This window comes from Heterodontus francisci, chromosome 32 (assembly GCF_036365525.1).
Source record: "Heterodontus francisci isolate sHetFra1 chromosome 32, sHetFra1.hap1, whole genome shotgun sequence".
NCBI classification, from domain to species: domain Eukaryota; kingdom Metazoa; phylum Chordata; class Chondrichthyes; order Heterodontiformes; family Heterodontidae; genus Heterodontus; species Heterodontus francisci.
In genome coordinates this window covers 36,546,562-36,566,186 of record NC_090402.1, presented here as the reverse complement: position 1 = coordinate 36,566,186, position 19,625 = coordinate 36,546,562, and the positions used below count along the sequence as shown (strand labels likewise).

The 19,625-nt window shown below is 42.9% G+C and overlaps 1 protein-coding gene across 10 annotated transcripts in view; it reads left to right on the top strand.

The window, feature by feature from the left end:
* LOC137347765 (astrotactin-2-like) overlaps positions 1–19,625 on the top strand; it is a 1,864,757-nt gene that overhangs the window by 1,413,441 nt on the left and 431,691 nt on the right. The gene's annotated exons all lie outside the window — the stretch shown is intronic.

Here is a 19,625-nt window from a genome sequence, read left to right as displayed (position 1 = left end):
TGCATACGCGATAAACACGCATGCTTTTAGAGACAGAAAGGGAGAAAAATCAAGGGCAAAGGTTTGAAGCCATAGCTGGAGTTCGATTAATGTCCTTTGAATTTGATGTAAAGTCTTTGATTCCAGTTCGATCTTGCCATCTTGTTGGAGCCCAGTACACACTTTCAAACTTTTTTCAATGGTTTTCTGTCTTCTTGAAATCCAGTTGCAGTCTCTTCTTTTCGTGAGAGAGAGAGAGGGAGATGCTCTCTCTTCAAGTTCAGTTGCAGTCTCATCTCAACCTGTTCTGTGAACACAGTTCAAACCAAACCTGGGCCAGCGGGCCAGTCATGTGACTAGCTCTTTTTGTTGGGACAACTTGCCCGGCGAGATTTTGTGGGTTCTTTCAATCTCAGTAGATATCCTCAGTAGGGGGCTGGAGTACTGACTTTCACACATTCAGTATCTGGTGATCAAAATCCATTTAGATTAATTGAATCAGGGAGCAGTTCCATTGTCTTCTTCAGGCAACTGTCTCTTAGAATACCAATCTTTCCAGCCACTGTCCTGTTAGAATGCAGGTGCAGCCATGTTTTCAGTCCAGTAAGAGTTTAAAATTAATGTTCCATATGACAAAATTAATATGCCTCATTCTTGGCATGGTTTTCATCATAGACTTCAGTTATGTATTGAAACTGTAGAAGCTGGGGTTGCTTTCCTTAGAGCAGGGAAGGTTAAGAGAGGTGCACAAAATCATAAACAAGTTTAACTGAGTAAATAAAAAGAAACTGTTTACATTGCCAGAGGGCTGGAACCAGAGGGCACAGATTTAAATTGATTGACAGAATAACCAGAGCTGACATGAAGAATTTGTTGTCACCCAGGGAGTTGGTTCCATCTTCAGTGCACTGCATGAAAGGGTGGGGGAAGCAGATTCAATAGTAATTTTCAAAAGGAAAATGGATAAATACTTAAGGAAAAAAATTACAGGGCTATGGGGAAAGAGCAGGGCAGTGGGACTAATTGGATAGCCATGGGCCATATTGGCCCCCTGATGATGCTTCCAGCTAATGAACAGCATGGTAGTGCTGGCTGGACACAGGGATTATTGAGATGAGCAGGCAGCATGAAGTTGGTATGCATCATCCCGGTGCCCAATTTCAGGGCTAACCAATTTGGTCCCCCTAATGCAAAACTCAGTTACAGAGCTATAGGCCATGATTGTAGCCCTTGTACCACTGGTATCTGTTTTGGAAAGTTTCAATACTGCACAATCCACAGTCAAGCAAAATGGACTTCTTCATACCATTCTTAAATTAGGTGCAGAAGTGAAGTCTTCAAGTTTGCTAGCGGCAACAGACTAGTTCATGAACATTGATACTTTAAATATCGTGTAGAAATTTCTTCAGCCTCTCATCATGACTCAGTCCATCCAACCTAAGGTTCAGCCTTGTCATTCTCTGCACTGCCTCCACTGTGCGATTGTTTCCCTCAAGTCTTGCCTACTCTCTTCTCTGTTCTTGATTCCCACGGAGTCCTGTCCCTTTAGATGACAGGAACAACCACACTACATTGCAGCCACAGTTTAAAATGAGAAAGGGATTCGATAATGCAGATGCAGAGAAATCATTTAATCTGGTGGGGAATCCAGAATAATTAAAGCTAGGCCATTCGGGAATGAAATCAGGAAGCACTTTTTCACACAAAGGATAGTGGAAAACTGGAGCTCTTCCCCTCAAAAGACTTGATGCTAGGGCACAATTGAAGTTTTCAAGACATAGATTTTTCTTTGGCTATAGTATTATGAGATATGTGTGGCTCATATTATGTGTGGCTCATGTGTGGTTTAGTTGGTAGCACTCTTACCTCTGAGTTAGAAGGTTGTGCGTTCAAGAACCACTCCAGAGAATTCAGCGCAAAAATCAAGGCTGACACTCCATTGTAGTACTGAGTGAATGCTGCACTGTCGAAGGTGCTGTCTTTTAGATGACACATAAGCCTGAGGCCCCATCCACCCTCTCAGGTGGACGTACAAGATCCCATGGCACTATTTTGAAGAACAGCAGGGGTGTTCTCCCTTGCCTTCTGGCCAATATTAATCCCTCAATCAACATCACAAAAACAAATTATGTGATCATTGTAATATTGCTGTATGTGGGAGTTTGCTGTTTGCAAATTGGCTTCTGCATTTCTTACATTATAACAGTGACTACACTTCAAAAGTATTTAATTTGCTGTAAAGTGCTTTGAGATGTCCAGTGATCGTGAAAGATGCTATATGAATGCAAGTCTTCCTTCAGTTCACTCCTCTCCAAGGTGCTGACTCTAACTGGACTCCCATCCATTACCTCACTTTATATGTGTCCCACTCTTAGTGTCAACTGTGCTTCAGCAGCTCACCCCTCAGAGGTAGTTAGTTCAAACCCCACTCTAGCTTGAGCCCATAATCTAGGCCAGCACTCCAGTCCAATACTGATAGAGTGATTTACAGGCTTGATGATGAAACATTTTCTCTCTCAGGTGGGCGTAAAAAATTCCATGCATTATCCAAGATGGCAGGGGAGTTCCCCTGGTGTCCTGGCCATTATTTAAACCTCAAACGACACCATCTAAACAGATGGACCAGTGATTATCTCATTGCTGTTTGTGGGACCTTGCTGTGTGCAAAATTAGATGCTGCTTTTTCTTAGATTGTAACAGTGAATATACTTCAAAAGTATTTAATTACCAGTAAAGTACTTTGGGACCTTCGAACCTGCACTGTATAAATGCAAGTTTGTTCTTCTTTATTGAAGAGTGCCCTGGATCAATTTAAGCTTTCGAAATAAAGTTTTCAGAGATAGTTTTATAATGGTTTAGCTGTTCTACAGCCAATGTGAAGCAGTATCACCACACCTTTTCAAGATGATGTGTCACATTTGCTGAATGTAGAATTGTTCTCCATGTGAAAATCATAGTTGCCTCTAAACTATCCCATAAAACTTTGGTACTTTTGTGTCTAATCTCGGCAAGAAAATTTGGATATTTTCTAAACTTCCAGTAGTCCTTATTTTTTAAAAAAAGACTGTATTGATATATTTGCCAGGATGTTATCCCATCATAAATTTGGCCTATCTCGGAGAAATTGGTATTTTTATTAAAGACAAAGCTTTTCAAATATAAAATTGCTAAAAAAAATTGTTTCCTGCTGCTAGAAAAAGAACATTCCGCAACTCCCTCAGTTGTAAAGGACTTGAGACATATTTATGACACTTGGCTCATATTTTTAGCAAAGAGCTTAGACTTTTTCAAATTCTGAGAATTTGAAATGGTTTCCCACCCCAAAACTAAAACCTTATTGGACAAGGTCAATTTAAAATCACTTGGGTAAAAGACCAGTTGGGTTACGACTTGAGGATGGAAACCCAAGTTGAATGTTCATATCTGAAGATACAGCGTGATTTCTCTACAGCCAAGAGAATTAACTGTTTAGGTAATGTAAGAATTATAGCCAAGCAAAGCTATGGTGGGTATTTGGCCATTAAATCTGAGTACCAAGAACAAGTTACATTTTATCTACTTATTTGTTCAAGATATTTTTATGGGATATCCCACTTAAGCTGGGAAGGTTATTTACAATGGTTTTTGCCCAAGGGCAGTTCCTAGGCACAGCACATTGTAGCAGACAACTTAGATGTGTAGATCAAAGCAGCACAATCATGAATGTGTTGAGTATGTTAGTTCAGTACTTCTGCCCTTTAGTAATAAGTTCTTTTGTTTGTCTGCAAAAATTTACGATGATTGGTTACTGACTGCAGGTCAGCAGGAAATATTGTGTAAAACTGACTTCTATCTTTAGGCCTGTACAACTAAAGTAATGCTTAGTATAATTCATATACACAAAAAGCTCCATATTTATTCGAGGTCTTCTGAAATGTCTTTATGTGTATGGTACTAATTCAAAAGAAAGGTATAGAGTGGAAAATGACAGATCCTACTAAACTGCCAGGTTTTGACTATGATGGTAAGCTTGACTATAATGTAAGCTTCTAAAGTGGCCAGTGATATTCTTTTGTGAAGATATGAGATTGTGCTGCATGTTTGCTCAGATAATCTTGATGGCCTTTCTTTTTTACGAATGTGGTACATTGGTTGGCTGTCCAGTGAGAGAAGAAAGGGGACAAAAAAAAAGTAAAGAGAAACAGAAGACAAACTAAGAGTGAGGGGCAGAAAAATGTAAGTGCTGTCTTAAAGGTTTGATCAATTTTTTATCATATGCCTGAATTATGACTCCTTGGTTGAATGATGCAAACACTCACTGCTTGGTTGAAATCTGAAAAATACTTAGTTGGATAAAGTAGTAGAAGGCAGCTTGTGATCAACAAATAAGATCACAAGATAGATGTGAATAAGGCACGCCATTCCACATGTCCTACCTCAGACCCGTGTTATGCTCCTCTTGCTCAATGTGGGAGCTCAGGGACACAGCTGATGTCCCTGACTCCTTCACGTGCAGGAAGTGTGTCCAGCTGCAGCTCTTGTTAGACCGCATGACGGCTCTGGAGCTGCGGGTGGACTCACTTTGGAGCATCCACGATGCTGAGGAGGTTGTGGATAGCATGTTTAGCGAATTGGTCACACCGCAGATTAGGATTGCTGAGGGAGAAAGGGAATGGGTGACCAAAAGGCAGAGAAAGAGCAGGAAGGCAGTGCAGGAGTCCCCTGTGATCATCTCCCTCCAAAACAGGTATACCGTTTTGGATACTGTTGAGGGAGATGGCTCACCAGGGGAAGGCAACAGTAGCCAGGTTCATGGCACCGTGGCTGGCTCTGCTGTTCAGAAGGGCGGGAAAAAGAGTGGAAGGGCTATAGTCATAGGGGATTCGATTGTAAGGGGAGTAGATAGGCGGTTCTGTGGTCGAAAACGAGACTCCCGAATGGTATGTTGCCTCCCAGGTGCACGGGTCAGGGATGTCTCAGATCGGCTGCAGAACATTCTGAAGGGGGAGGGTGAACAGCCAGTTGTCGTTGTGCACATAGGCACCAATGATATAGGTAAAAAACAGGATGAGGTCCTACAAGCAGAATTTAGGGAGTTAGGAGCCAAGTTAAAAAGTAGGACCTCAGAGGTAGTAATCTCAGGATTGCTACCAGTGCCACGTGATAGTCAGAGTAGAAATGAAAGAATAGTCAGGATGAAGGCGTGGCTTGAGAGATGGTGCAGGAGGGAGGGGTTCAGATTTTTGGGACATTGGGACCGGTTCTGGGGGAGGTGGGACTATTACAAATTGGACGGTTTACACATGGGACGGACTGGAACCAATGTCCTTGGGGGTGCTTTTGCTAACGCAGTTGGGGAGAGTTTAAACTAATGTGGCAGGGGGATGGGAACCAAATGAGGAGGTCTGTGTACAGTAAGGAGGTAGTAACTAAAGCCTGTAAAGAACTAGATAATGAAGTCAGCGTGACTAAGGGAAAGAGTAGGCAGGGAGCAGATGATGTACGCAAAGGGACTGGTGGTCTGAGGTGCATTTGTTTTAATGCAAGGAGTGTAGTAGGTAAGGCAGATGAACTTAGGGCTTGGATTAGTACCTGGGAGTATGATGTTATTGCTATTACTGAGACTTGGTTGAGGGAAGGGCACGATTGGCAACTAAATATCCCAGGATATCGATGCTTCAGGCGGGATAGAGAGGGAGGTAAAAGGGGTGGAGGAGTTGCATTACTGGTCAAAGAGGATATCACAGCTGTACTGAAGGGAGGGCACTATGGAGGACTCGAGCAGTGAGGCAATATGGGCAGAACTCAGAAATAGGAAGGGTGCAGTAACAATGTTGGGGCTGTACTACAGGCCTCCCAACAGCGAGCGTGAGATAGAGGTACAAATATGTAAACAGATTATGGAAAGATGTAGGAGCAACAGGGTGGTGGTGATAGGAGATTTTAATTTTCCCAACATTGACTGGGATTCACTTAGTGTTAGAGGTCTAGATGGAGCAGAATTTGTAAGGAGCATCCAGGAGGGTTTTCTAGAGCAGTATGTAAATAGTCCAACTCGGGAAGGGGCCATACTGGACCTGGTGTTGGGGAATGAGCCCGGCCAGGTGGTTGAAGTTTCAGTAGGGGACTACTTTGGGAATAGTGATCACAATTCCGTAAGTTTTAGAATACTCATGGACAAAGACGAGAGTGGTCCTAAAGGAAGAGTGCTAAATTGGGGGAAGGCCAACTATACCAAAATTCGGCAGGAGCTGGGGAATGTAGATTGGGAGCAGCTGTTTGAAGATAAATCCACATTTGATATGTGGGAGGCTTTTAAAGAGAGGTTGATTAGCGTGCAGGAGAGACATGTTCTTGTGAAAATGAGGGATAGAAATGGCAAGATTCGGGAACCATGGATGACAGGTGAAATTGTGAGACTAGCTAAGAGGAAAAAGGAAGCATACATAAGGTCTAGGAGGTTGAAGAAAGACGAAGCTTTGAAAGAATATCGGGAATGTAGGACCAATCTAAAACGAGGAATTAAGAGGGCTAAAAGGGGTCATGAAATATCTTTAGCAAACAGGGTTAAGGAAAATCCCAAAGCCTTTTATTCATATAAACGGAGCAAGAGGGTAACTAGAGAAAGGATTGGCCCACTCAAGGACAAAGGAGGAAAGTTATGCATGGAGTCAGAGAAAATGGGTGAGATTCTAAACGAGTACTTTGCATTGGTATTCACCGAGGAGAGGGACATGACGGATGTTGAGGTTAGGGACAGATGTTTGATTACTCTAGGTCAAGTCGGCATAAGGAGGGAGGAAGTGTTGGGTATTCTAAAAGGCATTAAGGTGGACAAGTCCCCAGGTCCGGATGGGATCTATCCCAGGTTACTGAGGGAAGCGAGAGAGGAAATAGCTGGGGCCTTAACAGATATCTTTGCAACATCCTTAAACATGGGTGAGGTCCCGGAGGACTGGAGAATTGCTAATGTTGTCCTCTTGTTTAAGAAGGGTAGCAGGGATAATCCAGGTAATTATAGACCGGTGAGCCTGACGTCAGTGGTAGGGAAGCTGCTGGAGAAGATACTGAGGGATAGGATCTATTCCCATTTGGAAGAAAATGGGCTTATCAGTGATAGGCAACATGGCTTTGTGCAGGGAAGGTCATGTCTTACCAACTTAATAGAATTCTTTGAGGAAGTGACAAAGTTGATTGATGAGGGAAAGGCTGTAGATGTCATAGACATGGACTTCAGTAAGGCGTTTGATAAGGTTCCCCATGGTAGGCTGGTGGAGAAAGTGAAGTCGCATGGCGTCCAGGGTGTACTAGCTAGATGGATAAAGAACTGGCTGGGCAACAGGAGACAGAGAGTAGTAGTGGAAGGGAGTTTCTCAAAATGGAGACGTGTGACCAGTGGTGTTCCACAGGGATCCGTGCTGGGACCACTGTTGTTTGTGATATATATAAATGATTTGGAGGAAAATATAGGTGGTCTGATCAGCAAGTTTGCAGACGACACTAAGATTGGTGGAGTAGCAGATAGTGAAGGGGACTGTCAGAGAATACAGCACAATATAGATAGATTGGAGAGTTGGGCAGAGAAATGGCAGATGGAGTTCAATCAGGGCAAATGCAAGGTGATGCATTTTGGAAGATCCAATTCAAGAGTGAACTATACAGTAAGTGGAAAAGTCCTGGGGAAAATTGATGTACAGAGAGATTTGGGTGTTCAGGTCCATTGTTCCCTGAAGGTGGCAACGCAGGTCAATAGAGTGGTCAAGAAGGCATACGGCATGCTTTCCTTCATCGGACGGGGTATTGAGTACAAGATTTGGCAGGTCATGTTAGAGTTGTATAAGACTTTGGTTTGGCCACATTTGGAATACTGCGTGCAGTTCTGGTCGCCACATTACCAAAAGGATGTGGATGCTTTGGAGAGGGTACAGAGAAGGTTCACCAGGATGTTGCCTGGTATGGAGGGCGCTAGCTATGAAGAGAGGTTGAGTAGATTAGGATTATTTTCATTCGAAAGACGAAGGTTGAGGGGGGACCTGATTGAGGTGTACAAGTGGCGCACAGTGGCGCAGTGGTTAGCACCGCAGCCTCACAGCTCCAGGGACCCGGGTTCAATTCTGGGTACTGCCTGTGCGGAGTTTGCAAGTTCTCCCTGTGACCGCGTGGGTTTTCGCCGGGTGCTCCGGTTTCCTCCCACCGCCAAAGACTGGCAGGTGATAGGTAAATTGGCCATTGTAAATTGCCCCTAGTGTAGGTAGGTGGTAGGGAATATGGATTACTGTAGGGTTAGTATAAATGGGTGGTTGTTGTTCGGCACAGACTCAGTGGGCCGAAGGGCCTGTTTCAGTGCTGTATCTCTAGAGAAAAAAAAAAATCATAAGAGGTATAGACAGGGTGGATAGCAAGAAGCTTTTTCCCAGAGTGGGGGATTCAATTACTAGGGGTCACGAGTTCAAAGTGAGAGGGGAAAAGTTTAGGGGGGATATGCGTGGAAAGTTCTTTACGCAGAGGTTGGTGGGTGCCTGGAACGCGTTGCCAGCGGAGGTGGTAGACGCGCGCACGATAGCGTCTTTTAAGATGTATCTAGACAGATACATGAATGGGCAGGAAGTAAAGAGATACAGACCCTTAGAAAATAGGCGACAGGTTTAGATAGAGGATTTGGATCGGTGTAGGCTTGGAGGGCCGAAGGGCCTGTTCCTGTGCTGTAATTTTCTTTGTTCTTTGTTCATACAGAACAAAACTAGCGTTTCCACCCCAACAATATCCAGTTGCTTTTTAAATGAGTCCTAGTTTATTTTGCTTCCACTGTCCAACATGGAAATTCACTCCATGTCTCCTCCCAATGCTGGACCCAATATATTAGTCAGATTTTAGGTAAAGAATAGTTCCCGATATCAGTCCTGAATCTCTTGGATACGAACGTTCCTCTGAATAATTCTACCCCTTCACTTTCCTCTGACCCCTTTCCTTCTTCCAGTCTCGCCTGTTGCCATGTATTCACTGTCACCCCTGACTTTTCTGTTTCTGACTCTGAAATCACAGTCCTCATCAAAGGTCTCAATTTCGAGTTCAGTAAGATGCTAAGCTCATTTTTGTTGCCTTTGCCTCTGCAGCACATCTATAGTCAGGAGACTTCCCTACCCCCCACCCCCCACCCCCACCCCCACCATGTACAACAGACACTTTCTACTGACTTCAGAATTTTTATGCCACCTGGATCCCCGCCTCTAGCTGCTTACCCTTGCTAGATCATTCCATTGAGAACTTCCAGCGTGACCTCAGCCATTTCAATTTCTCTTCTCCCCTCACTGACTCGAACCTATCCCCCTTTGAAATTGCAGCACTCCATTCTCTTAGGTCCAACCCAAACATTGTCATCAAACCTGCTGCCAAGGGTGGTGCCGACGTCTACCTAGCAAAAGCTGAACGCCAACTCTCTAGCACCTCCTCCTACCTCCCCCTAGACCATGAACCTACCACGGAACATCAAGTCATCATTTCCTATACTGTCATTGTCCTCATCCCCACTGGAGATCTTCCCTCGATGGCCTCCAACCTCATAGTCTTTCAATCACGCACAGCCCACTACTACCTACATACCAAGATCCACAAAGACAATTGTCCTGGGAAACCCATTGTTTCAGGCTGTTCTTGCTCCACAGAACTGATTTCTTCCTATCTAAACTATTTTTCCCCCTCTTGTCCAGTCTCTTCCCATCTACAACCGCAACACTTCCAATGCCCTTTCCATCTCCTTTTTTACCATGGACATCCAGGCCATTTACACCTTCATCTCCCACCAGGACTGACGGCTCTCCTTTTCTCCCCTGTAAGGAGGCCAAACTAGTCCCCATCCACCAACAACGTCCTCTGCCTGGCTGAACTTGTTCTCACATTGAACAACTTCTGCTTTGACTCTACTCACTTTACCAAATAAAAGGTGTTGCCTTGGGAACTCATATAGGTCATGGTAATGCTTGCCTTTTCATAGGATATGTGGTACATTCTTTGTTCCAGTCCTACATGTCCCCTCCTTCACTTCTTTTTTCTGGTTCATTAATATTGGTTCTGTCTCCTGCTCTTGACCCAAACTGGGAAATTTTGTAACTTTGCTTCCAATTTCCACCATTCCCTCACCTTCACATGGTCCATCGATGATTCTTCCCTTCCTCAACTTCTCTGTCTCCATTTCTGGTGACAGGCTGTCGACCAATATCCACTATAAGGCTATGGTCTCCCACAGCTACCTTGACTATATTGATTTCCATCCCACTTCCTGTAAGAGCTCTATTTTATTCTCTCAGCTTTTGCATCTTCATCACATCTGCTCCGTGTTCCATACCAGTGATTCCGATATGCTTTCCATTTTCCTCAACCAAGGATTCCCCTCCACCTGGTTGATAGGGACCTCGACTGTGTCTGTTCCATTTCCTCCACTTCTGCTGTCACCACTTCCCCTTGCTCCCAGAATCGCGATAGGGTTCCCTGTGTCTTCGCCTTCCACCCATTCAGCCTCCATATTCAGCAAATCATCTTCTGCCATTTCCACCATCTCCATCATGATATCACTGCCAAATGTATCTTCCCTTCCTTTCCCCTTTCAACATTCCGAAGGTACCGTTCCCTCTGTGACACTCCTCAATCACTCCAAACATCCCCTCCCTTTCCTATTGCACCTTCCCATGCAAGCATGAGAAATGCAACATTTGCCCTTTTACCTCCTCTCTTCCCACCAGTACAGGTCCTAAACACTCCTTCCAGGTCAAACAGCGATTTACTTGTACTTCTTTCAATTTAGTATGCTGTATTTGCTGCTCATGATGCTGTCTCCTCCACACTGGCGAGACAAAATGCAGATTGTGGGGGTAGTCGGGGGTGGGGAGGAGGTGGTGTGTGGGGGGTGCCCTTTCAGGAAAACCTCTGTTCAGCCCACAAACATGATGCTGAACTTCCAGATACCTGTAATTTTAATTCCCTGGTCCACTCCCACTCTGAGATCTCTGCCCTTAAGTTCCTACATTGTTCCAATGAAGCTCAATGTAAACTTGAGGAACAGCATCTCATCTTTCAGTTAGGCACTTTACAAACATCTGGACACAACTATTTCTGATCACAACCTCTGCCCCTTATTTTCAACAGCAACTGTTGGTGATGATTCTGTTATTCCCACTTACAGTTCCTTTAGACCTACCTTTTGTTTCTTTGCTTGTCCCATAACCATCTCCTTTCACCTTATCCCACCATCACTTTTGTCATTTAATCTCTCCTGCCTTCCTCTGTATCACATTCGAGCTGTGGTCCACATTTATTTTTCCTAAATCATCGACTATCCTCAAAGATGCCTGCTCAGAATTGCTACCATTTCAAACATTCTCCATTCCTTACTGATAGTTCAGTCATTTGATGCAGGGAACATCCTTGAACTTTTCTTTCCACCACATCCAGAACTTGAACACTGTGCTTTCGTATGACAAACTTTGCCAGGTACATATCTGCAAATGCTAATTGTGTGGTTTACCTTTGTGCACGTGCAGTAAAATACATGAAACATAGAAAAATTGTGTCATGCAGAGCATAAACCATCTCTTACAGAACCTTTGGATATAATTTTGAGCAGACAGAGCAGCTAATTTGATCGTAATTAGTCTTTCACTCACTCGGTTTCATTCACTTGCAAGATAGCCTACAGAAGTAACTGTGATATTAAGAGGGGAACATTCAGTGTTAACCCTTTGGGTTGTATCCTTTGCAAACATTAAAATATAAATGTTTTATGTCATAAAATAAATGGAAACAATATTTTCTGCACATTAATAAGTATGAATATTATTTTAAAGTAGAACAGGATAATATCTTACATCAAAAGAACATTTCATAATAAAATCATATTGATCACACTGTTGTCTTGCACTACTACTGCAGCCCCTTAGGGTTAAGTTTCAAACATCCCTCCTCCTAATGGCACAGTTGTATCTGCAGATTGCCTTGTAAGTAAACAAGATCAAATAAGTTCCTATTTGCAGCAAGTGATTCATGCATAGTGGGACTTACTCATCGGTGAGATCATGCATAGATATCATTGTGCTCCATCTGATGATGTGCAAAAATGCTGCACAGTGTTATTTTACAAAACATTAGCATGTTTTGGTCAACACGGAGGCCCTTGTACAGGACCTGGGCAATACTACTTGTACAGGACTTGACCAATACTACTAAAGTTGGCCCTGTAATGAAACTGGGGACACAGGGATAGTCATCCATCCACTTTTCCATCTTGTATCTTTGCTGTTACATTTAATGATATTCTACATTTTGGTGGTATCCTTATTCGAAATTACCACTCAATAGCTGAAGAGTTTTGGTGATATGTTTGATCAAACATGAATTAATAAGAGATACACAATATCTACATTATGTACAATGCAAGATCTTCCCTTCATTTTTGGATGTAAGGTTACGTTGTTTTTGAATACCCAGCTATACTGACCACATTAAGTTTATGGATGGGTCTTGATTAAAAAAAACAGCATATTTTAGAAAAAAAGTGTTATAAAGGAAGGCACCTTATAGGATTTCTGTATTCACAAAGGAGTGTTAAAAGAATATCAGAAGCCTGTGTGTGCACTCTAGTGGAAGATTACATCTATCTTTAACACCATCAGCCTCTTAATTGATCTCTTTACTTACCCAGTGTTCACCTAACAACAGTTAGACACTGTATACACACTTGAACTTTCCTTGGTGTAATGTTTCTGAGTGTATAAAACAGTTCATCCTCTGACTTATCTTAAGCAGTGCCAAAGGCAATTTGCCAGTACTCTGCTAAAAACAGTACATCAGTGCATATAGACATCATTGCAGATAGGTTACAGATTCCATGTCTTCTCAAAAAGAAACGAGTTATATCTGTCTGGAATAAGAGCAAAATACTGCAGATGCTGAAACTCTGAAATAAGAACAAAAAGTGTCGAAAATACTCAGCAGGTCTGGCAGCATCTGTGTTCTGATGAAGGGTCGCAGACCTGAAACGTTAACTCTGTTTCTCTCCACACAGATGCTGCCAGACCTGCTGAGTATTTCCGGCACTTTCTGTTCTTATATCTAGTCTGGAACCTGAAACTTCATCTTTTGCAAAGTTCCCTGAATGGTCAACAGTGAGTGACCTAAAAGTCCTTTGCTAAATGGCCATTAGAATTTGCCTTAAAGGGCCCTAGCTCCATGTAAGCAAAATAATACATTGTGCAGCATAGAAAGCAGCATATCACCTGGCTTACAATGAGTAACATCACAGGAAAATATCCAATACAAAAATCTATGGGTGCAACTGGATATTAAAATTGGTTACTAAGTATGCGAGCGTTTTTTGAAAAAAAAAGCATATGACCGTGGAGGTTGCTGAAATTGCCTCAAAAATAAAAGCAGTCACAATAAAAGCATTGAAGAAGGGACCAGAAATTGACTGGTACTAGAGTGCCATGGAGTAGATGTAGTGGTAGATCTGTATTCAGCTGATGCTTCCTGAATCCATCAACACCTGCAGCAACTGAGCCAACTGTGCACTGTGCATTTACTGGTTTTTAAATGCCGATTAAATTTCAATATTTAGAGGGAGAGAGCCAGAAAGACTGCTGGCTATGGGAAAAAAGCATTGAAGTGGATGATCAGTCATGATCGTATTGAATGATGGAGCAGGCCCGATGGGCTAAATGACCTACTCCTGTTCCTATTTATAGGTTACAGTAAAATGTAACCAGCATTTGTAATTCTGCCCACAGACTGTTGGCCCCTTACTGACATCAAAATAATTCAAAGTTAAACAGGGAAGAAATAGTTCTCAGCCAGTCCATTGGTCAAATGTAAACTTAAGCTTGGCTTTTGCACCAGAATTGAACTGTACTGGAGTTGATGTGAAACGCAAGCAATTTGAGACCACCACCTACAGCTGGCCTTATACTTCTTGCCATGTCTGCAGTCAGGGCACCAGCCTTTTTTTTTTTCAAAAAATATATTTTATTCATAAAATTTGTAAAAGTACATGATATAACAGTTCAACTTTGACATTACAGAAAGTACAATACAGTTCAATTTCTTTCAGTACAGTCTGTGGCACTCTGAGGTGTTTCACTACATTTAGAATTATAAGTTATATTTATAATATACATTTCATGTCAAACATTCTCTGGTACATACAGCCATTCCAGCCCCTCTGTGTACTATAGCAGAAGGGCCTGAGATGTGGCCTTTCCCCATTGAGCCTTTGCAGTGGCTGCCTCAAGCTTTAGTGTGACACTTAGCACGTAGTCCTGGACCTTGGAATGTGCAACAGTCAGTCGTGGATAGTTCCTTGCACTGGAAAACCAGCAAGTTTGGGGCAGACCAAAGAGTGTCTTTCACCAAGTTGATGATCCTCCAGCAGCAGTTGATGTTTGCCTCAGTGTGTACCCCTGTGAACAACCCATAGAGCAAATCCCTGTGTTATGGCGCTGCTCAGGATGAACTTCGGCAAAAACTACTGTATCTCTTTCCAGATCTTCTTTACAAAGGCACATTTGAGTTGGAGGTGGGCAATGTTCTCTTTCCCACTGCAGCCGCCTCAAGGGCAGTGTACGGTGGCCCTGAGACTCCGGCCGTGCATGAACGATTTGACAGGGAGAGCCCTTCTCACCATCAGCTAAGCTGTGGCATTAGGTATTCTGCCAAATTACTTTGACAATCTGCTCAGGGAACCATCCGACACGTTCCACAATCTACTTTTCCTGCAGGGCATTGAAGACCACTGCCTAATGGATTTGTGGTCAAAGGTGTTTTTCTGCCCAAACTTTTCCACGAGAGACAGATGGTGTGGCATGGTCCAACTGAATGGAGCATTCAGTGGCAATGTGGTTAGACCCATCCTTCGCAACACCAGGGACAGATAAAACCTCAGTACTTGATGACACTTGGTGTTTGTGTACCGACGGTCTCTGGACAGCTTGACACAGCTGCACAAAAAGGTGGCCATCAGGCTGAGGACAACATTGGGTATGTTTCTCCCCCTTTTTTCCAGAGATTTATACATGCTGCCCCTGTGGACATGGTAGTCAGGGCACCAGCCTAATTCCACAGTTATATAACTTATCCTGCATCAATACACAGCAAAATTGCTTTGTGTTGCTGTAAAGGCAGTAGTATAACCATTGCAATAGCATCATGGTGAGTATATGATTGATAAAACTAATTGTTCTGTCCTTTACCAAATTAACCCAGGACTAATTTTTATGCAATAGCTTTTTATGTATGCTTCAAAGCTTTGCTTGTTGTTGTATCAAAAAAACACAACTGACCAGCTGTTCCCAAACTCATTATATCCACAGGTGAGTGGACCTCCTCAATCCCAAGAGTTGCTCAGATGGCATACAGACATACACCTCACAAAGCAATTTGAATTAAGCTCAGCGATCAATAGGTTAATGGCAGTGCAGAGCTTGTGGCTTCATACTCACTCTGTCTGAGCAACAAATTAGCCCTGAAATTACCATTTGTGTCTTTAGTTGGTGAAACTTGAAGGATTTGCGTGACATTCCTTTGAATACATTTTCAACAGGGGGATTTACTTGTTCATTTTAAATGGGTGTGTACATCTATTAAAATAGAGAACAAAGGAATGTTAGGTAAATACATTGAATACCTGTATTATATCACAAACCTGCAGCTAATATCACAGACAATAATTGCAATTCTCATAATAATTGTTTTGAAGAAAATGGATTTTTGTTCATGTCCTTTCCCGGACAATTTCTCTGACAACTTTATTAATATTTTTATTGCCATAGCAAAAAGGTACTATGGTTCTATCAGAGATCCCAATAGCATCAAAGTTATATCTTTATAGGTGGTATCAATGTACAGCAAAGTGCACTTTTGGAATATGCTAGCCTCAGCATAATATTGTAAAAGTGACTGAGGAGGGATTACGTCAGTAACTATAGCAAGGAAACGTATCCCTCTGATCCCTATTGGCACTGATGTTGATACCAGTGGTGTATAAAGTGTTACGACCAGGTGAGAAAGGTGTCTAGGGATCCCTCTCAGCCTTCACCTGGTCTTACCATAACAGGGTTTAATTTTAAACACCCTTGGTGAATCCTTCTTCACCGCTTTCCAGTTATAATGCAAAGAAACCAGCACAAACAGATTTTCTTAGGTTTAAAGAAAAGAAGGTTGAAATTTGTTAAACTTAAACTTAATCTCTAATTCGATTGATGCCTATGGATACATGACACACCCACGCTAGCATGCATACACGATGCAAATAGGGACAGAAAAGATCAGAAGAAAAATAAAGTGGAAACATTTGAGGCAATATCTGAAGAGTTTTTGTTACAGTTCTTCGAGCCCGCTGTAAAGTCTTTGATTGTAGGTAGATCTTGCTTTTCGTTGGGGCCCAGTATTCTTCTTATACCTTGTTCGCTGTAGACTTTTCTCCCTTGAGGTTCTTTGTCTTCAGTAGACTCAGAGGCTTGTTGGAAAGAGATGGGAGCAGACAGGAGAGATCTTCTGTCTCCATGAGCAAACAGTCTTTCTGAGTTCAAACTCTCTGTGGCCAGTTCAAAAGAGAACCTTGGAACAGCCAAGTAGCCATGTGATCAGCTGGTCTAACCAACCCTTGTGAATTGCATCCTCCTTAGCAGGCCCTGGTATGCGCTTCCTCACATTCGATGTCTGTTACTATGTAAATGTTTTTTCCAGCCACGGTTTATCCGTTTAACAAGTCATTTCCTTGCTCCAATAACAGTTAAAAATCAATGTTCATGACAAAATTGATGTGCCTCATTCTTGGCAGCTGGGGGCCTAGTATGTTAGGTGAGAATGACTTTTTTTGCACTTTGCAAGTTTTTTTTTCTATATTGCTGGAAAACATGTTGGACACAAAAGAGAAACTAGGAACTAGAATGAGTGGAGAACAAAAGGTGTTCAGCTACAGATACAAAGCTTATATGATATCACAAACTGCAAGATCTAAGCTTAATTGTTTCATAAGTGCTATCTGAGCTGCCAGATCAGATTACTGGCTTCAAGCTACTCCTGTGTAAGCATTGTTTGTACTTTTTAAAATGTTCTTACCAATTTTCTCCCTTCCCTTCCCTTCCCTTCCCTTCCCTTCTCTCATCTCATCTCCTGAAAGTGTTGACTCTTGCTGGGGCATGGCTACATGGTTGCCTGCTAGTATTGCATTCAAGTGAGCCTTGACAGTAAGTAGCAGCAAGCTATTTAACTGTAGAGGCACTGCAGGTATTGATCCTGGCTTCACCCAATGTCCATAATCGTGCATTGGATAACAATAACTGGCAGCTGCTAATTAGAGACAAGAGGTCTAATTATGGTGTATGTTATAGAGATGGAAGGAGCAGTTGTTTTGTTTGTACCTATCTCTCTGCCCTTTGGTACTGTGCCCAAGCAGTTAAATGTGATCCGAACAAGTGAGTGTTGGTGAACTGCTTTACACGCAAGGCGACCAATGCCAAGTTTAATATTCTCCTCACCTGACATTCACATACACATACTTTCTAATCCTTCATAGGATAGAAGTTCTGAGTCCATCATAGCATCCCTATTGTCAACATCATGGAGAAATACTTACACAGCAAAGATTTCGACTGGGTGGCTCAATTGTATCAATAGTGTGGATCAGTACTGAGTTCTTGGCACTCTATCTGGGCTGAGCCTTTTGGAAGAGCAATGCTTTCTTCCTGTATTTCTTCCCAATTTACTAAGGGGTGTTGACTCTCACAGGTTGCAGTTCCACAGGTCTGGAAACCCTCCAGCATCTCATCCAAGTGGCCACTCCTCAGGTGTGAGTGCAGACTGTTTTACCTTGGAGAATATCCAGTTCTCACACAATTCCTGCACATAAAAGAAAGACTTGCATGTATAAAGCGACTTTCATGACTACTGGATGCTTTACAGCCAATTAAGTACTTTTTGAAGTGTAGTCGCTGTTGTAATATGGGAAATGGGGCAGCCAATTTGTGCACAGCAATCTCCCACAAACAGCCATGTGATAATGACCAGATAATCTGTTTTTGTGATGTGAGAGATAAATATTGGCCAGGCGGACATCAGGGATAACTCCCCTGCTCTTCTTTGAAATAGTGCCATGGGATCTTTTATGTCCACCTGAGAGGACAGATGGTTTAACATCTCATCCAAAAGACAGCACCTCTCTCTGACAGTACAGCACTCCCTCAGTACTGCCCTGGAGTGTCAGTCTTGATTTTTGTGCTCAAGTTTTATGGTTGAATTAAATGGAATGGGCAGGTGTCCCAGCGCCAGGCTAAAAAGATGAGGGGAAAGCCTGCCTCAGTCCTTCGGAGCATCCTCACCACCTCCCCCTCTTCCTTCCCCTCCCCCTCAACCCCCAGCACAATTCATTGGCATTTGGGCAATTAACTGCCCAGCGCCGGGTCCCAGCCCCTTTAAGGATGGAGATCCCACCTTCGAGCTGTTGGTCAATCAGAGGGCTAGGGGAGGGTTAGCACAGGGGTGGCCTTTGCCACCAGGGGTCTTTTGTGGGTATCAGATTGCCCATGAAGTAAGGCTAACCCTCAAGCCTGCAGTTTAATTCTGGCAGGGGCATCAAGACGGCCTTAAGTGGCCAATCACTCGCCTTTCCCACCCTGACTTAATTTCAGTGCAATGGGAAGATGACAGACCCTCTGCTCCCCGCCTTCCGTCGCAATTCTATGGCCTCCACCCCTCCTATCTCCCGCTCCTAGAGTGGGACTTGAACCCACAACCTTCTGACTCAGAGCTACAGCTGACACCTGCATCTTCCAGCAGGGATCACTCAATAGTGATTGGAGCCGGGACCCAAGATGATTTTTCCTGACCTCTCCTTCCTAGGTCAAGAATGTGAAAACAATTGTAGCCACTACTGCCATGCTGCCTGAGCTAAGGACATATGAAAAAGTCAGTGGTGGGAAAAGACTATTCAGTCAATTGAAGATGAGTATCTCGGCAGTGACCTTCCTTATCTAAAGAATCAAACACCATATCCTGTAACAATTACCTATTGAGGCGTTTGCTGAGCAATTTCATTCTATCATTTGCTAATAGAGGTTGTTGTGTCAGACGTGAGCAATGTGTCTGCTCCATCAAGGTTGATGGATGTTGATATGCTAACTGAGCAAGTCAATTCTGATGACATCAGAAGATTCAAGGACTTTATTGGAGTGGTTTGTTGGCAGCTATGAGGTGAGATCATTTTCACGCAACTGTGCCTTTATAGTAGTACATCCACAATGTATCCCTGCTTTTTCTTGACAAACAGTTAGAGCATAGTTTGAGAGTACATGTTTCAGTACATATTTTACAATATTTGCAGGCAAAAGCTCTAAGGGTTGTACATAGTTAAACAGATCTATAGACGAGAGCAAAAGAGGCTTGGTGAAGGGACAGGGGTTATCCCTATGTGGAGAGAGCTTCAGGCTTGTGTGCAGAGGAGTGAGATGCTGTAGTAAGCTATAACACAAATCAGTCCTTGTAATCATTGTGCATGGTGCTGAGTACGTTCACCTCAGGAGGCAGCAATGGGTTGGTCCAATAGAAGTAAGTATGGGAAATTATCATAATTTCAATAAATATGTTAAATAGCATTTGCTGTAATAGCCATATCTTTAAAGCTGCAG